A 17479-nucleotide genomic window follows, 5' to 3' on the forward strand; every position below is an offset into this window, starting at 1 on the left:
GCCTTTTCAGGGGTTACCAGGTTGTGTAAGAAACCGTACATTTAAGCACCCATTAAGCTAAGAGTCTTGGGGGCTTTCTTTTCCTCATCCATATTGTTCACATTACAATACAGTTCAACCCTCTCAATATATGACTCCCAGCCTTCATTAGCATTATCAAATTACTGTATTCAACTTTCCCAACTAAAGCCATCGCTACATTATTTTTACTTTAACTTTGCTCATTGTGCGTCTTACACTGGGTGCTAGGCAAATACTCACGTGTCCCTTTGTTAGCATCTGTGACAGCGTACTCCATATTGTTTAACTCTTTCCTCTCGCTGTCTCATTCTGTAATCATCCCGTAACTGCCATTGCAATTGGTGATATTCTCTGACATTCAGGTTTGTACTCATCGCCAATTTGTTGTGTCTGTGCACCTACATATCAATTAAATAAAATCATATACGTGGGAGATGGCTTTAACTGGTGTATTCACATTGCAGTGAGAGAGAGAAAGAGTGACAACAGATCAAAGCACATTGGTAAGTTATTAGTCCATACATAGTACTACAGGGAGTCATTGCTCTAAAAGAATTAGGTCTACACATTATAAGAGAGATCTGATGTAGATTGGGGGACCACTTTATTGAGCACCTCTATTCCATCCATCTAAAGCAGGAGTACCCAGTGGCCAACCATTTTATTTCCAATCCCCATTCCCATTCTGATGGCCACAACGAGGCCACTGCTCTCAGATTGGAGGAGCAACATCTCATATTCCGTCTGAGTAGCCTCCAACCAGATGGTATAAACATCGATTTCTCCAACTTCCAGTGATTCTTCCCCTTGCCCCCCCACCAGCTTTTACGATTCCCCACTCTGTGCCCCTCTTACCTCATTGCTTTTCCTCACCTGCCTATCACCTCTGAAGGAATCCCTCCACCTTTCCTTTCTCCCATGGTCCACTCTCCTCTCCGATCAGATTCCTACTTCAGCCCTTCATTCCACCCATCAGCTCCCAGCTTCTTCATTCACCCTCCCACCCACCTGGCTTCACTTACCACCTTGTAGCTTGTCCTCCTTCTTATTCTGGCATCTTCCCCCTTCCTTTCCAGTCCTGATGAACGTCATGGCCTGAAATATCAACTGTTTATTTCCCTCCATAGATGCTGCCAGACCTGCTAAGTTCCTCTGGCATTTTGTGAGGGTTTTGCATTTACAGCAACCTTCTGGGTAAAAGCTGTAGAAGGGGAGTGGTTACTAGAAGAGGAAAGGTTGAAATCAGAGGGAGTCAAAATTATCCAGACCCTGCGTCAGAAACCAGCTCTTTACAAGATTTTTAAAACTAAAAGTAACAAAGAAAATGCCATATAGATATAATACATTACAATTTATATTTATGTGGAGATATGCTTACTTTATATCCTACCAAATCTCCATATAAAAGTAACAAAATCTTACCTTCAACCAACACACATCAAAGTTGCTGGTGAATGCAGCAGGCCAGGCGGCATCTCTAGGAAGAGGTACAGTCGACGTTTCGGGCTGAGACCCTTCGTCCTGAATGAAGGGTCTCGGCCCAAAACGTTGACTGTACCCCTTCCTAGAGATGCTGCCTGGCCTGCTGCGTCCACCAGCAACCTTGATGTGTGTTGCTTGAATTTCCAACATCTGCAGATTTCCTCGTGTTTGCATTTTTAAAATCTTACCTTCAATTGCATAATAAGAAAATCAAATAAAAAATTGAGCTCTTTCAAATTAACCACTAATGCAGATTTCTTCAGTTGCATAGTTTTCTGGTGCATCTGAATTTAATATTGATAAGGGAGCATAAGTTTTACTGTGTTTAATTTCTGCAGGATAACTGTGTCGCCGTAAACCATAGCTTTCATTATTTTGTTAAATGATTTCCTGTGCCAGACTGTGACCTGAGGAATTTATGATATGTTGATACATTGCAGCACTTAACAGCTGCGAGGCAAAAACCTGAGGAGCTCCCCGACTGAACACTTCACTCCACAAACAGGCAGGGAAGCCTTCACCACTCTACTGCCTTCAAGGTAAGGTCAGTGACAAACCTTCCATTGAATGATAAATCTGCCTTCATTTATTTTTCTGTTGTTTTCTTTTACTGTGAAAGTTGTCAAAGTTTTATAAACTTTTGTGTTCAATAGTCAAACTCACTTCAGCAAATGTTATATGTTATTCAAATCAACCTGGTTAAACATTATATTGCTAAGACTGGAGCTCTTTAAGGTTCTGATTAATATAACCGGCAAAATTAATGTTAATTCTCATGGTTGTGTAATTTCAAAGCAACTTCATTTCATTAATTCTGGCATGGTTTGAGATCACTAACGCAGTAAGCTTTCAACATACTGAATCTCCTTATAGATCTTTTCTCAAAGACAAGTGAGTGTTTATGTGATACAGTTAACTGCCTGAATCGTTCAGCAGTCTTGCCCTGAGCTCTTGTTGGGTATTGATCGTGAATGTCCTTCATTATGTCTGGACCAGGAAGATGTCTTCACAAGTACTGAACCTTGATCTCTGCACAAAAAAAAATCCACTGAAAAAACATAAATGACAGCTTTTCATTTCAGTGTGGTACCTCTCCTTCCTTCATGTGTCAAATCTGCTATTTTATGTATCTAAAGATATATTTTTCAATCAGTTGTGACCTTATTTTCTTTCAAAAATTAAAGAGATTTCTGCATTAATAAAAAATGATCAATAGTGTCTGCCTGACAGTTATTATTATACAGCATCAGATTAAAGTTTTTCTGAAATATTTCTCAAAAATGTGTTGGCAATTTGTAGCATCCTTTTATCAGTATCTGTCTGTAAGTTGAAAAGGTGGGAGGTCTGGCAATGTTGGTGACAAGGTAAAACAGGATAAGTTTTCAGATGTATGAGGGTGGGGCTAATACCACCATCAAGTCCATAAGACCATAAGACCATATGATATATGAGCAGAATTAGGCCATTTGGCCCATTGTGTCTGCTTTGCCAGTTTATCATGGCTAATCCAATTTTCCTCTTAGCCCCAATCTCCCTGTCCCTGTATCCCTTCATGCCCTGACCAATCAAGAATCTATCAACCTCTGCCTAAATATATACAGAAAGACTTGGCCTCCACAGCTTGCTGCGGCAAAGAATTCCACAAATTCACCACTCTCTGGCTAAAGGAATTCCTCCTCATCTCCATTCTAAAAGTACGCCCCACTATTCCAAGGCTGTGTCCTCTGGTCCTAGACTCTCCCACCATAGGAAGTATCCTCTCTACATCCACTCTACCAAGCCTTTCACCATTTGATAGGTTTCAATGAGGGCACTCTTCATTCTTCAGCATTCTGGTGAATACAGGCCCAGAGCCATCAAACACTCTTCATATGACAAGCCATTCAATCTTGGAATCATTTTTGTGAACCTCCAGTTTCCGCACATCCTTTCTAAGATAAGGGGCCCAAAACTGCTCACAATGCTCCACGTGAGGCCTCACCATTGCTGTATAAAGGCTAAATATGACATCCTTGAGGCCCTTAATGCTGCCTCACCCTGACCACATTGGAACTGGTTCAGTCTGTGAGGAAGAAGATGCCCACAGTACTGGCAACTTTTGCCTAAAATACCACTTTTCCAGCTCCCGTTGGAAGTGCATAAATCCATTTCCCAATAATAATGCATTATCCTTTCCCAATAATAATCTCCCTGTTTTGGGGACTGGAGTTTACTTTCCCTGGCCTGGAATATTACTTCTGCCTTCATTGGATTCACTTGTACGCTGCACCTCATCTTTATCGATGTACTAACCTCCAATGAAATCTCATGTTCTGACAGAACCAAGAAATTAGACTCTACCACCCACTTTCCACCAGGTGCCCACAAAACACAACACACCATGCCCTGAAGTCATTGGCCTTACAAGCGGAAAGCAAAGTTTCACCCTCATAAGGCCGAATGGAAAAGTCCCAAAACTGATGGCAACTGGACAACTAGGTGACATAAATCCTTAAGAAATCTTAGGTCTCCATTTCTGAGAATTAACCTGTTCTTGGGCGTCAATGAATGACATCCCAATTCAATCACATGTTTAGAAGGACACCTACCTGGACTTTGTACCAGGTAGATGTCTCCACACCCATACCTACTTAGTCTAGATGCAGAGGTTGGAATATAAACCATTCCCAGCTCCAGAAGTATGGTCAAACTGGGAAAATGGAGACAGAAGCTATGATGTTGCTCTTTGGAGCACAATCTCCCTAAAGGTTAAGACCAAGTAATGCCTGAGGCCCTGAGCATGGTCCCTGACATTCAGTTCCTTTTAAAAATTATTGAATAAGGTAAATTACAACCTCATTAAAAAAAAAAGAAAATGGAGTTAGATAAAAATGATAAACACAAGTGATTCTGCAGATGATGGAAATCTGGAGTAAACGTACAAAAAGCTGGAGGAACTCAGCAGGTCAGGCAACATCTATGGAAAGGAATAAAAGGTTAGTCCCGATGAATGGTTATGGCTAGAAACATTGACTCTTTATTCCTTTCCATAGATGCTGCTTGACCTGCTGAGTTCCTTCAGCATTTTGATGTGCTACTTAAATGAAGATGAAATTTAATGAAATCATTAAGATAAACACACACAGTATTAAAAATAGAGAGGAATCTACTTATGTTTAACGTCTGGAACCCTCCAATTTCCATTGAAATGAATAGCGTCACGGACCTCTCATCAGGTTTACTCTACTGCGAATCTGAAAGGTGATTACCCAACAAGCATAGAGGTTCAACATTTAAAACAACTTCACATCTTTTTGGTACTTATCGTTACCCTAAAGCACAGTGGATAGGTTTTAAAATTGATATGAATAGTTCTATAAATTGAACCTTACAATTGGAATGTTTATTAATTCACCCTGGAATAACATTCTCCAACAAAATATCTCAGGAACTTCAATGGAAACCAGCTTTGAGAGTCTTTAAGATATGACTAAATGGTGGAATCATCTCTATGTCAAAATTGAGAGTAATCTCTCTTTTTACCAATGTTAAGTAATGTCCATGATTTGAAATTTCTACATTGGCCCTTCAATGAATTTTGCAGCATATTGAATGTGAAAATGGAACTCTGCACCTGAATTCTATGTGGAAACCAATAACAGGGTGTAATGCTCAACCACTGGGTTTAAAAAAGCTTGAGTGCAGACAATTTAGAAAGCCAAATGCTGTTCAGTTTTAAAACTGTTGCAATTATTTTGTTCTGTTAAATGTGTCACTAAATGCATGGATCTTAAACCTGCCTCAATATGTAGTCAGTCTTCAGTTTTCAGTTATAGTTTTGCAAATTAATAAGAAATTTTAGTGTTGGAGGGGTTAACCCATGGAACATTCATTATTAAGGGTCTATTGTACGTTATTTCTGATCCCCAGGGTGATTACATCTGATCATTTCCTTTTGGAAACTGAATTGAAAGGATTCTGCTTAAAACGTTACACTCTGGAAAAAGTGACAAGTAGCCATATGCAGAGGAACCCATGAGTCAGAAGGTAACAGCAATCACAAATTTAAACTGTAATGAAGGGGAAAAAATAAGGACCTGCTGGTTTCACAGAACTGTGGATTAATTCATGTAACTAGGCCAGAGGTGTGAATGTTGCACTTCAATGAAATTTAGTTAGCTATGCAGCAAGGGCGATGATTGCACTGACAGAGTGAAGAGGCATGTCAAAGATTGGACTCAAAGCTGCAACCTTTGAACAAAGACAGCATGTCAGACCTAATCACTTGAGTGTATATCCTGAAACATTGAGGTCATCGCAGTAGATTTAAAGGACGATCCGTTGTCCTCAAAGTAAGTTTGCCCATGGACAGTTCACAAAAAGCCCAAAAAAACTTAGAAAAAACTTAAATGGGTTTTTTTGAGAAATATTTTCACATTTTGAAAGGCTAAATGCAAGTATAACATAAAGGTTAAATTTTAAAGATGATTTTCAATTCTATACCTTTGTCAGTTGTGTGTAGAACTACCTTTGTCAGTTGCGTGTAGAAATACCCTCAGTACCTCCAGTAACTAATAAAGTGGTCACTGAATGTATTTTCATGGTCTTCCACTGCTGTAGCACATCCACTTCAAGGCTTAACATACTTTCCACTCAGAAATGCTCTTCTGCACTCCACAGTTGCAACACATGCTTATTTGAGTTACTGCCATTTTTGTGTCAGCTTAAAATAGTATGGCCATCCTCCTCTGACATCTCTCATTAATAAGGTGTTTTTGCCCACAAAACTGCTACTCGCAGGATGCTTTTTGTTTTTTTTTCCACCATTCTTCATAAACTCTGACGACTGTTGTGTGTGAAAGTCCCAGGAGATCAGCAATGCCTGAGCTACTCCAGCCACCCCATATGGTACCAACAATCATTCCATGCTTAAGGTCACTTAGATCCCACTTCCTCCCCATTCTGATGTTTGGTCTGACTACGTCTACCTTTAGACCATGTCTTCACGTTTTTATGCATTGACTTACTGCCACATGAGTGGCTGATTAGATATTAATGAGCAAGCTGCACAGGCATACATAATAAAGTGGCCACTCGGTGTTTACGATGCATCCTGTGATAGCATTCCAGGTCAAAACTTTTCAAGGTTGTTATTGAAATATGCACTTAAGTTTTAAGATATCACTATTTAATAGAAAACTTCTGTTGATCATACATGTCCAAATTTAAACTTGCAAACTTTTTTTTATCTTCCAAGCTTAAATATTGTAGTTTATTCAAAATCTTTATATTGGTCCTGCTGGATTTTAATACTATATCATAAAAATAAAATACATTTGATACAACATGTAGATATTGGTTTTTAAATGAACTAGGGACATTTATTTACAACAAAAATATTACAGTCACTTCACATCAAGACAGAAAACACCTGCTTCAATTTACATTCAGACTTAAAATAGAGGTTTCTAAACCTCCAGCTCCATGCCAGCTGTCAGTAATTATGCTGAAATTCATTTAACGCTTGGGGTGATGTTTGCTCCCATATACTTACAGTTCTTCACTGCCAACTCTCTCTATCCATAACTCAGATGTGCTATTCATGTCAGAGGACAAAGTATTTTAATCTTCGTGTCTTTTATAACATTTCTGGATCAAAAGCAACAGGGCTGATGGGTAACCATAAGATTAAAATTTTACAGTGTGCAACTATGACCTTAGATGAAGTATTGTGTTTCTTCATTGTTTGGAAAAGGTACAAAATGGAAGAACCAATCAATCTTGTATAATATGCCATAGGAAAGATTGCATAGGACTATAGGAATGTGCTGGACTTGAACACTTTGTTGAGTTATCTGGCCTCATATTTTCCCATTTCTTGAGTTAAATCTCTTTTTGCCTAAAATCTGTTCAACTCCCTCTTTAATTTGTTGGAAGTATCCAACTCCAAATTGTTCCGGGGTAGGGGACCTGTGAAATTTAAATACAAGCTGTTTATTCTGCTCATCTTATTTTATATTGGATTCTGCAATCAGGTAAACTGATATTTTACTGTCCATGAAAGAAAGCTTTTAAGGAGGGTACCAGTATGTGGCTGCTAAAAATAAAACAACAAAGTAACTTTAAATATCCCCTTCTCAACAAGGTACACTGCCAGCGGGCAAAAAGATAAATTAATCTAAAGTAAGTTTAATGTTTTTCTGATTGAGTTCTTTAATTGAAGAGAAGATCCATGTTTAGAAATGACCTGACATCCCACCAATTCAAGAAGTTGTTATCAATATTATCAGTAGGAAAGGAAAAGGAAATTGCCTTTTAAACTCACGAGAGAGCATAGGCCATCAGCTTTTTGCTGTCGATGTTTCTGTAGCAGGCAATTTCTTTTTTTACGAGGTCGAGTTGCTAGCTTGACGTTCAACCCAGCATGGATGGAGAGCATGCCTGGGGAGTCGGGTGGGTTCGAACTCGGGACCCTTCGCTCCGAAGTCCGGCGTTGATGCCACTACGCCACCAACCAGCTTATTATCAGTAGTGTTCATAGGTATTTAGAAATCTGGCAGACAGAGTTTCAATAATTGAATAGAACAATTCTGGGGTAAGTTGGAATACCCTCCACTGGCTTGCATATGTATAGGTTGAACAAGAGCAGGGTAAGTCAAGCTGCCACTGGGTATACGCCATCTACAAAAGGCACTGCAATGTCTCAACTAGAGTACACGGATACCATCTCCCAAATACCATCTCAACCACCTAGAAGAAAAAGGGCAACATCTCCAAGATGTGTTCTCTCCACCAACACACTCAATCACCATTGAGCAACTTCTCTTTCGACTCCTCTCACATGTATATCTGTTTGAACCCACATGGACCCAAGCTATACTACTATTTTTTGTGAGATACTTGGAATAGTCTTTATTTCATTCCTAATCAGACCACTCCAAATCCTGTACATCAACAATTACTGAACATCGGTCCTATTCTCTTGATTCATACACAACATAAACATTTCATAATTTTTGCTGTCAACTTTCATCGGCCACTTTAATTCTCCATCCTACACTGGCCTATCTACCCGATGCCTCCTGTACCACAAGAACAAGGATCAATGAATTTTAAAGAACAGAACCTTACACTTTGGATACATTGTAGCCTTCTGGGTTGAGTACTAAAATCTACGACTTAAGTTAATTTATTTTCTCTTCATCACAAGTGGCTCTTTCTATTCCAAGTTCTGATGAAGGAGAAATAAGTTATCCAGCTGTATTCTCTCTCCCTGTCTCTCTCTCTCTCTCCCTCCCTCTCTCTTCCCCTCCTCCCCCTCTCTCCTTCTTTTCTCTCTCTTTCTCTCGCTCTCTCTCACATATACATCTATTTGTTATGTTTGTATCTTGACTAGCCTTTTCTACAAGGAATGCAGTTTACTTGTATTAATCTTTCAGAAAGTTGTGTTAAAGGGTGCAAGGATGAGGTTGAGTTAGGAATTATTCAGATATTACTGTATGGTGTATTCTAATTTGAGGGAGAACGTCATATTAAAATGTGCCTTGTTTTCTGAGAGTCAATCGTAAGTATTTTAAATTAGTATATTTACTAAAAGGATCTATAGATAACAGATAAGCTGCAACAATAGAGGTCTCTAAAGTAACATTGTGAACCAAGCCCTTTTGAAATTCTATTACAGGATGTGGACAATATTGGTAAGGTCAGTAGTTACTGCTTTTCCCTAACTGATGTGGGAAGTTGGTAGTTAGCCACCCCTTTGAACTGCTATAATGTAAGCCCTCCCGAAGTTTTGTTTCAGAATTCTTTGCAGCTACATTTTGTTCCAAGATAAATGTTCCCTGGTATGAATCCACTGACTGGATCTATTCAACAATCACCTTTATTGCAATTTTGGAATTGCAAATATTTGGATATAAAATTGATACAGGTGGTTGGAGAGATGCTGAAACTAATTTGGCTACATATATCAAGATTTATACTTAGAAACAGAGTAGACTCTAATATTTAATCTATCCCTGACAAGTGATTCTATCAATCAACAGAGGTTTCTCCTGCCATGGTTTTGAAAAAGGTATATTTTGTGGGATGTTAAAACAGGCAATTGAATTACTGTCACCAGCTTTGCACTATTGCTATGGATTAGTTTAATTCCAAAAACTTTCTGGAGACGGAGTTTATCCCAGTAGAAAACACATTTAATTTGTTCAGCAACTGAATCTTCAACTTTCTCAAGAGAAGACCACAGTCTGTACAGATCGGAAGTAACATCTCCACTTTGCTGATAATCAACACTGGCACACCTCAAGGATGTGTACATAGGCCACTGCTCCATGTTTTCTATACCCATGACTGTGTGGCTAGACAAGCTCAAATGCCATCTATAAATTTGTTGACGACAGCTATTGATGGCAGCATTTCTGATGCTGATGAGAAGGCGCACAGGAGTGAGATAGATCAGCTGGTTGATGGTGTCACAGCAACAACCTTGCACTCAATGTCAGTAAGACCAAAGGATTGATTGTGGACTTCAGATAGGGTAAGATGAGGGAACACACACCAGTCCTCATAAAGGGATCAAAAGTAGAAAGAGTGAGCAATTTCAAGTTTCTGGGAGTCAACATCTCTGAGGATCTATCCTGGGCCAACATACTGATGCAGTTGCAAGGAAGGCACGACAGCAGCTATATTTCATTTGGAGTTTGAGGAGATTTGGTATGTCACCAAAGACACTTGCAATTTTCTATAGATGAACCATAGAGATCATTCTAACTGGCTGCATTACTGTCTGGTGTGGGGGGAGGTGGGGAGTGAAATGTCATCGCACGGGATTGAAATAAGCTGCAGAAAGTTGTAAACTCAATCAGCTCATTAATGGACACTAGCCTCCTCAGCATCTAAGATATCGTCAAGAAACAATGCCTCAAAAATATGGCATCCGTCATTAAGGACCCTCATCAGCCAGGTCATGCCCTCTTCTCATTGCTTCAACCAGGGAGGAGGTACAGGAACCTAAAGGCACACATTCAATTATTTAAGAACAGCTTCTTCCCCTCTACCATCAGATTTCTGAATGGACATTGAACCCATGAACGCTACCTCACTAATTTTTTGTTTTTTTTCTCTCTTTTTGCACTACATATTTAATTTAATTTTTCAAATATATATATATACTTCTTACTGTAAATTACCATTTTTATTACGTATTGCAATGTACAGCTGCTGCATAACAACAAATTTCACAATGTATACCAATGTATGCCAGAATCGGCTGATTTTGATATATATAAGTATCTGTCCGGTTATTTAAAATCTTGGTTCCTTGAGGTGTTTTAGTCAGGGCTTGTAGTGAGGATAAGCTCCCACTACCTATTAAACACTCTCAATAGTGTGCAACTTAAATAGCCTCTGACAACCAAGCCCCGCTCCTGGCACTCACAAGTGGCTTTGCTACTAATCCCAGTGGAACCATTTCTACTGACAGGAGAAGGGGCAAAGGGGAGTTACTGGTGTGTTAAAACCAGTCACTTTGGGCAGATGGGACTTGTCAAACCTCTGCTCCTTTATGGCTATACACACTCATGAGGAAGGCTTCAGAAGTAAACATTGAGAGAAAATGCAGAGCTGGAGTTCCTAAGGCAGTCCTACGTTGACTTCACAAGAATGATTCTGGGAATGAAGGGGTTAACGTATGAGGAGCGGTTGGCAGCTTTGGGCCTGTACTCACTGGAATTTAGAAGAATGCAGGGGGAATCACATTGAAACCTACTGAATGTGGAAAGGACTAGATAGGGTGGATGTGGAGAGGATATTTCCTATGGTGGGGGTATCCAGAACTAGAGGGCACAGCCTCAAAATTGAAGGGTGACAGTTTAGAACAGAGGTAAGGAGGATTTTTTTTTTAGTCAGAGAGTAGTTAATCTGTGAAATGCTCTCCCACATTCTGCGGTGGAGGGCAAGTCCATGTGTATATTTAAGGTGGGAATGTATAGTTTCCTATTCATTCAGGGCATCAAAGGATCAGCCAGATGGAATGGTGGAGCAGACTCGATGGGCTGAACGGCCTACGTCTATTCCTATGTTTTATGGCCCTAAGGAGTTCAACGCTGACCATCCACTCCTTTGACACCACTGGTGCCAAACTGTATCAGTCTCTGCCATTCCTTTGGATTCAGCAGCTACGCGGAGAGGAAAGAGAGAAGCTTGTTACATGGGCAACAGCTTGTTCTCCATATCATACTGCTCTGGCTTGCATACCACGTAGACAAGGGTTTCAAAATCCATGGTCGGCTCCGACCAAAGGAGGGCCTCTATTATCGTTGCTGCTAACTAGTTAGAGAATAAAAACAAAAGTGTTGGAAATATTCAGCAGGACTGGCAGCAGTATGGAGAGGGAAATTAGAGTTATCACTTCAGGTCAATGCACTTTCATCTGAATGGCTGGTAAGGATGTTGATTATGACAAGCTGATGTCCCACTGTGCTCTTTGCACAATTCTTTGACTCCATACGGCATTGGCTCTATTCGAAACTGTTCTACAGCCATGAATGTAGTATTTGTTCGAGCTATTTCTCAACTTCTCTGATTGTATGAATGCAAATGTAGCAACTTGTAGGAAGAACGATACTAAGGGGAGTAAGGGGCGACCGTGGATGACAAGGGAAGTCAAGGACAGTATAAAAATAAAAGAGAGGAAGTATAACATAGCAAGGATGAGTGGGAAGCCAGAGGATTGGGAGACTTTTAAGGAGCAACAGAAGATAACTAAAAAGGCAATATGGGGGGAGGGGGGGAAAGATGAGGTACGAATGTAAGCTAGCCAAGAATATAAAGGAGGAGAGTAAAAGCTTCTTTAGGTATGTGAAGAGGAAAAAATTAGTTAAGACCAAAGTTGGGCCCTTGAAGACAGAAACGGGTGAAATTATTATGGGGAACAAGGAAATAACAGAGGAGCTGAACAGGTACTTTGGATCTGTCTTCACTAAGGAAAACACAAACAATCTCCCAGATGTAATAGTGGCCGGAGGACCTAGGGTAACGGAGGAACTGAAGGAAATTTGCATCAGGCAGAAAATGGTGTTGAGTAAACTGATGGGACTGAGGGCTGATAAATCCCCGGGGCCTGATGGTCTGCATCCCAGGGTACTTAAGGAGGTGGCTCTAGAAATCGTGGATGCATTGGTAATCATTTCCCAATGTCCTATAGATTCAGGATCAGTTCCTGTGGATTGGAGGGCAGCTAATGTTATCCCACGTTCTAAGAAAGGAGGGAGAGAGAGAACAGGCAATTATAGACCAGTTAGTCTGACATCAGTGGTGGGAAAGGTGCTGAAATCAATTACAAAAGATGAAATAGTGGCATATTTGGATAGCAGTGGCAGGATAGGCCCAAGTCAGCATGGATTTACGAAGGGGAAATCATGCTTGACTAATCTTCTGGAATTTTTTGAGAATGTAACTATGAAAATGGACATGGGAAAGCCAGTGGATGTAGTGTACCTGGACTTCCAGAAAGCCTTTGATAAGGTCCCACATGGGAGGTTAGTGTGCAAAATTAGAGCAAATGGTATTGGGGGTAGGGTACTGACATGAATAGAAAATTGGTTGGCAGACAGGAAACAAAGAGTAGGGATTAATGGTTCCTTTTCAGAATGGCAGGCAGTGACTAGTGGGGTACCGCAAGGCTCGGTGCTGGGACCACAGCTATTTACAATATACATTAATGATTTAGATGACGAGATTAAAAGTAACATTAGCAAATTTGCAGTTGACACAAAGTTGGGTGGCAGTGTGAAATGTGAGGAGAATGTTATGAGAATGCAGGGTGATTTGAACAGGTTGGGCGAGTGGGCAGATGCATGGCAGATGCAGCTTAATGTGGATAAATGTGAGGTTATCCACTTTGGTGGCAAGAACAGGAAGGCAGATTACTATCTGAATGGTGTCAATTTAGGAAAAGGGGAAGCACAACGAGATCTAGGTGTCCTTGTTCATCAGTCACTGAAAGTAAGCATGCAGGTACAGCAGGCAGTGAAGAAAGCTAATGGCATGTTGGCCTTCATAACAAGGGGAGTTGAGTATAGGAGCAAAGAGATCCTTCTGCAGCTGTACAGGGCCCTGGTGAGACCACACCTGGAGTATTGTGTACAGTTTTGGTCTCCAAATTTGAGGAAGGACATTCTAGCTATTGAGGGAGTGCAGCGTAGGTTCACGAGGTTAATTCCCAGGATGGCGGAACTGTCATATGTTGAAAGATTGGAGCAACTGGGGTTGTATTCACTGGAATTTAGAAGGATGAGAGGGGATCTGATTGAAACATATAAGATTATTAAGGGATTGTACACGCTAGAAGCAGGAAACATGTTCCCGATGTTGGGGGAGTCCAGAACCAGAGGCCACAGTTTAAGAATAAGGGGTAGACCATTTAGAACGGAGTTGAAGAAAAACTTTTTCACACAGAGGGTTGTGGTTCTGTGGAATGCTCTGTCTCAGAAGGCAGTGGAGGCCAATTCTCTGGATTCTTTCAAGAAAGAGTTAGATAGAGCTCTTAAAGATAGCAGAGTGAAGGGATATGGGGAGAAGGCAGGAACGGGGTACTGATTGTGGATGATCAGCCATGATCACAGTGAATGGTGGTGTTGGTTCGAAGGGCTGAATGGCCTACTCCTGCACCTATTGTCTATTGTCTATAACTTCTCACCAGTCCCAGTAAACTTCAAGTTCCCCAGGTTATGATATTTCTCCACCATAAACTACTCAGAGCTCACAGCTGTATCAGAGCATTTTCATGAACTTATGCTCGAAATAATGGACTCACCTGCAGAAGGGCAAATAAGAAACATGTCCATAGACATACCCCACACTGGATATACATGACCCTTCTTCCATGGGGCAGAAGATACAAAAGCCTGAAAGGATGTACCTCCAGTCTCAAAGACAGTTTCTACCACCCCCACCCCCCATTATTGATATAATCATTTGACTTTCTATTATGCAATGATGTGACATTATTTCCTAATGGGCAGAAACTGTGGAGAGGCAGGAGTGAAGTGTGATTTCCTTGGCTACTTTTTCCACCTCCCCATTATTCTCAGAGTCCAGTTGACTTAAGGGAAGGAATGCACTGTTTCCTTCCAGGTGCTTAATACCTCCTTCTGCTGGTGGCACAAGAGGGAGCTGACTGTCTTATTGACAGTAACATCAGAGGACAGATCTGCTGCAAGGATCCAGCTATATCTACAGAACTAATCCCAGTTGTAGATAGTAGCAGCTCAGCTGAATTCCAGCACCAGGACACCAGTGCTGTGCTGGTGGGCTGTTATGGCCAAGTGGAGCTGAGACAAATTTCACAGCTTCACCAGATCCCTGATTGGGAACTTCATCCCCTTAGCGGGATTAGACTTCCTGTAGATACAGCACAGAAGCATGCCTGTCAGACCATTCAGTCCATACCAAAGTTCAAAGTAGGGGTATTATCAAAGTACATATATATCACCATCTACAACCCTGAGATTCGTTTCTTGTGGACATACTCAATAAATCCATAATAGATTAATAACCACAATAGAATCAATGACAGACTATTTGTCTTTTGTTCAACCAGTGTGCAAAAGACAAAAAAGCTGTGCAGATAAAAAAAGAAACAATAAAAATAAATAAATAAGCAATAAATATCAAAAACATGAGAGGAAGAGTCCTTGAATGTAAGTCCGTAGACGGTGGGAACATTTCAATGATGGGGAAAGTGAAGTTATCCCCTTTGGTTCAAGAGCCTGATCGTTGAGGGATAATAACTGTTCCTAAACCTGGTGGTGAGAGTCCTGAGGCTCCTATGCCTTCTTCCCGATGGCAGCAGTGAGATGAGAGCATGTCCTGGGGGTGTGGGGATCACTGATGATGTACAGTGCTTCATGTGGATATGCTCAGTGGTGGGGAGGCTTTACCTATCCACTACTTTTTGTAGGATTTTCCATTCAAGAGCTTTGGTGTTCCAATACCAAGCTGTGAGGCAGCCAGTTAATATACTCTTCACGACACATCTATAAATTTAGTCAAAGTTTTAGGTGTTATGCTGAATCTTCACAAACTCCTGAGCATGTTACTAAACTGGAGATTCAATCTGTCTAGAGGCTGCCTGTTTCTGTGAGGGTTTGAGAAGACGACACCAAAGTCATTCTATCTCTTGGTGGCGTATGTCTATATCTAGGTTTAACCATATAACCATATAACCATTACAGCACGGAAACAGGCCATCTTGGCCCTTCTAGTCCGTGCCGAACCCTTACTCTCACCTAGTCCCACCGACCTGCACTCAGCCCATAACCCTCCATTCCTTTCCTGTATGGGTACTGCATTATCAGTAAGGAGCGCTCAGAAAGCACAGGTGATAGGGAAACACTGGCTCTGTTATTTAATCTTAGTGGAGGTTTTGCAGTTATTGTCTCAGAATCCTGTACCATTTCTACAAATGGATCTGGATTGTTCAGTTTGTGATGGCCTTCAGTAGTTTCAGAAGTGGCAACAGCTGATCAACGTGCCTTCTCCAAATGTTGTGGTTACTAGTTGCCACTGTGTATGACACAGGACTCATTTGTGCCACCTCCATAGCAAACATCCACGTTGTTCCAGAGATGCAGTTCCGAGCAACTACTTGCACCTGCTGTGAAACATCGATACTTCACTTTCACACGTCTCTCTGCTTGGTTTTTCAGTTCATTTAGCACTATCTGTTTTGTGGTCTAAGGAGGTCAAGCCGGGGGCGAAGCTGTCTTTTCATCAGTGCGGTGGCTGGAGCCACTTTGGTGGTGGCATAATGTGTGTTGTGGTACGTCAGCAAGAAAGTGCTAAAGCATTGGCTGAGGGATCCACTTCGGACTGAAGTCATACTGAATCTTTTCCTGAGGAGGAGGAAGTGTTGCCTTGCTTTCTTTGTAATTGCACTTACATGCTGGGCCCAGAACAGGTCCTCCGAAATAATAGCACTGAGGAATTTAAAGCTGCTGACACTGTCTACCTCTGATTCTTTGATGGGGACTGGCTCATGGAACTCTGATTTCCTCCTTCTGAAGTCGATAATCAGATCCTTGGTCTTGCTGACATTGAGTAAGGGGTTGTTGTTATGAGACCACTCAGCCAGATTTTCAATCACTCTCTTGTACCCAAATAGCAAACAACACATACTCAGTGCTGGAGGAACTCAGCAGGCCAGACAGTGTCGATGAAACAGAGTACAGTCAAGGTTTCAGGCTGAGGCCGGTGAGTGTGTATTGCTTGGACCCAACTATCAAGCACTCATTTACACTAGTCAAATTTCAAAGTTCAAAGTAAATTTATTATCAAAGTACTTATATATCACCATATACTATCCTGAGATTCATTTTCTTGCAGGTATTCACAGAAGAACATACAATCAATGAAAAACTTTTCACAATGACTGATAAACAACCAACATGCAAAAGAACTTAAGCTGTGAAAATACAAATAAATAAATAAACAACTATATATAAATAATACTGAAAGCATGAGCTATAGAATCCTTGAAAGCGAATCCACAGCTTATGGAATCAGTCAGTGTTGAGGTAAGTGAAGTTATCCACACTAATATTCTAACTCAATTTTTTCTCCCCATCTTCCCATTAATTTTGATCTTCCTCTGTTCCCTAAGCTCAATTCAGAGTGACCAACTTACTTAACTAGCTAATTTACTTAACCTGCACATTTTTTGGGATGTGGAAGGAACCTGGAGCCCCTGGAGGAACCACACAACCTTTCCTTTGCAGTACTGATCAAGAGTCCTGGCCTGAAACGTCGACTGTTTATCCCCTTATAGATGCCGCTGCTAAGAATTCCTCCAGCATTTGTGTGTGCTGGTTACAGGGAGGGTTTGCACGCTCCAGACTGACAGCAGCAGAGCTCAGGACTGAACACTGGTTGCCAGAGGTATGTGGCAGTAACTGTCCTAGCTGTGCTATTGTGACACCCTGTGTTGGAGCATGTA

The 17479-nt window shown here is 40.9% G+C and overlaps 1 protein-coding gene across 3 annotated transcripts in view; it reads left to right on the forward strand.

The window, feature by feature from the left end:
- The first annotated feature begins 1959 nt into the window (after positions 1-1959).
- LOC140205808 (palmdelphin-like) overlaps positions 1960-17479 on the forward strand; it is a 140829-nt gene continuing 125309 nt past the window's right edge. The window contains exons 1-3 of one of the 3 annotated variants that reach the window (XM_072273512.1): positions 1960-2047; positions 5413-5529; positions 16870-17060. The gene's annotated coding sequence lies outside the window, so the exon portion shown is untranslated. The remainder of the gene's footprint in view (positions 2048-5412; positions 5530-16869; positions 17061-17479) is intronic. The other 2 variants (XM_072273513.1, XM_072273514.1) reach the window with 2 other exon arrangements.

The sequence above is a fragment of the Mobula birostris genome, chromosome 12 (genome assembly GCF_030028105.1).
Source record: "Mobula birostris isolate sMobBir1 chromosome 12, sMobBir1.hap1, whole genome shotgun sequence".
NCBI lineage: Eukaryota > Metazoa > Chordata > Chondrichthyes > Myliobatiformes > Myliobatidae > Mobula > Mobula birostris.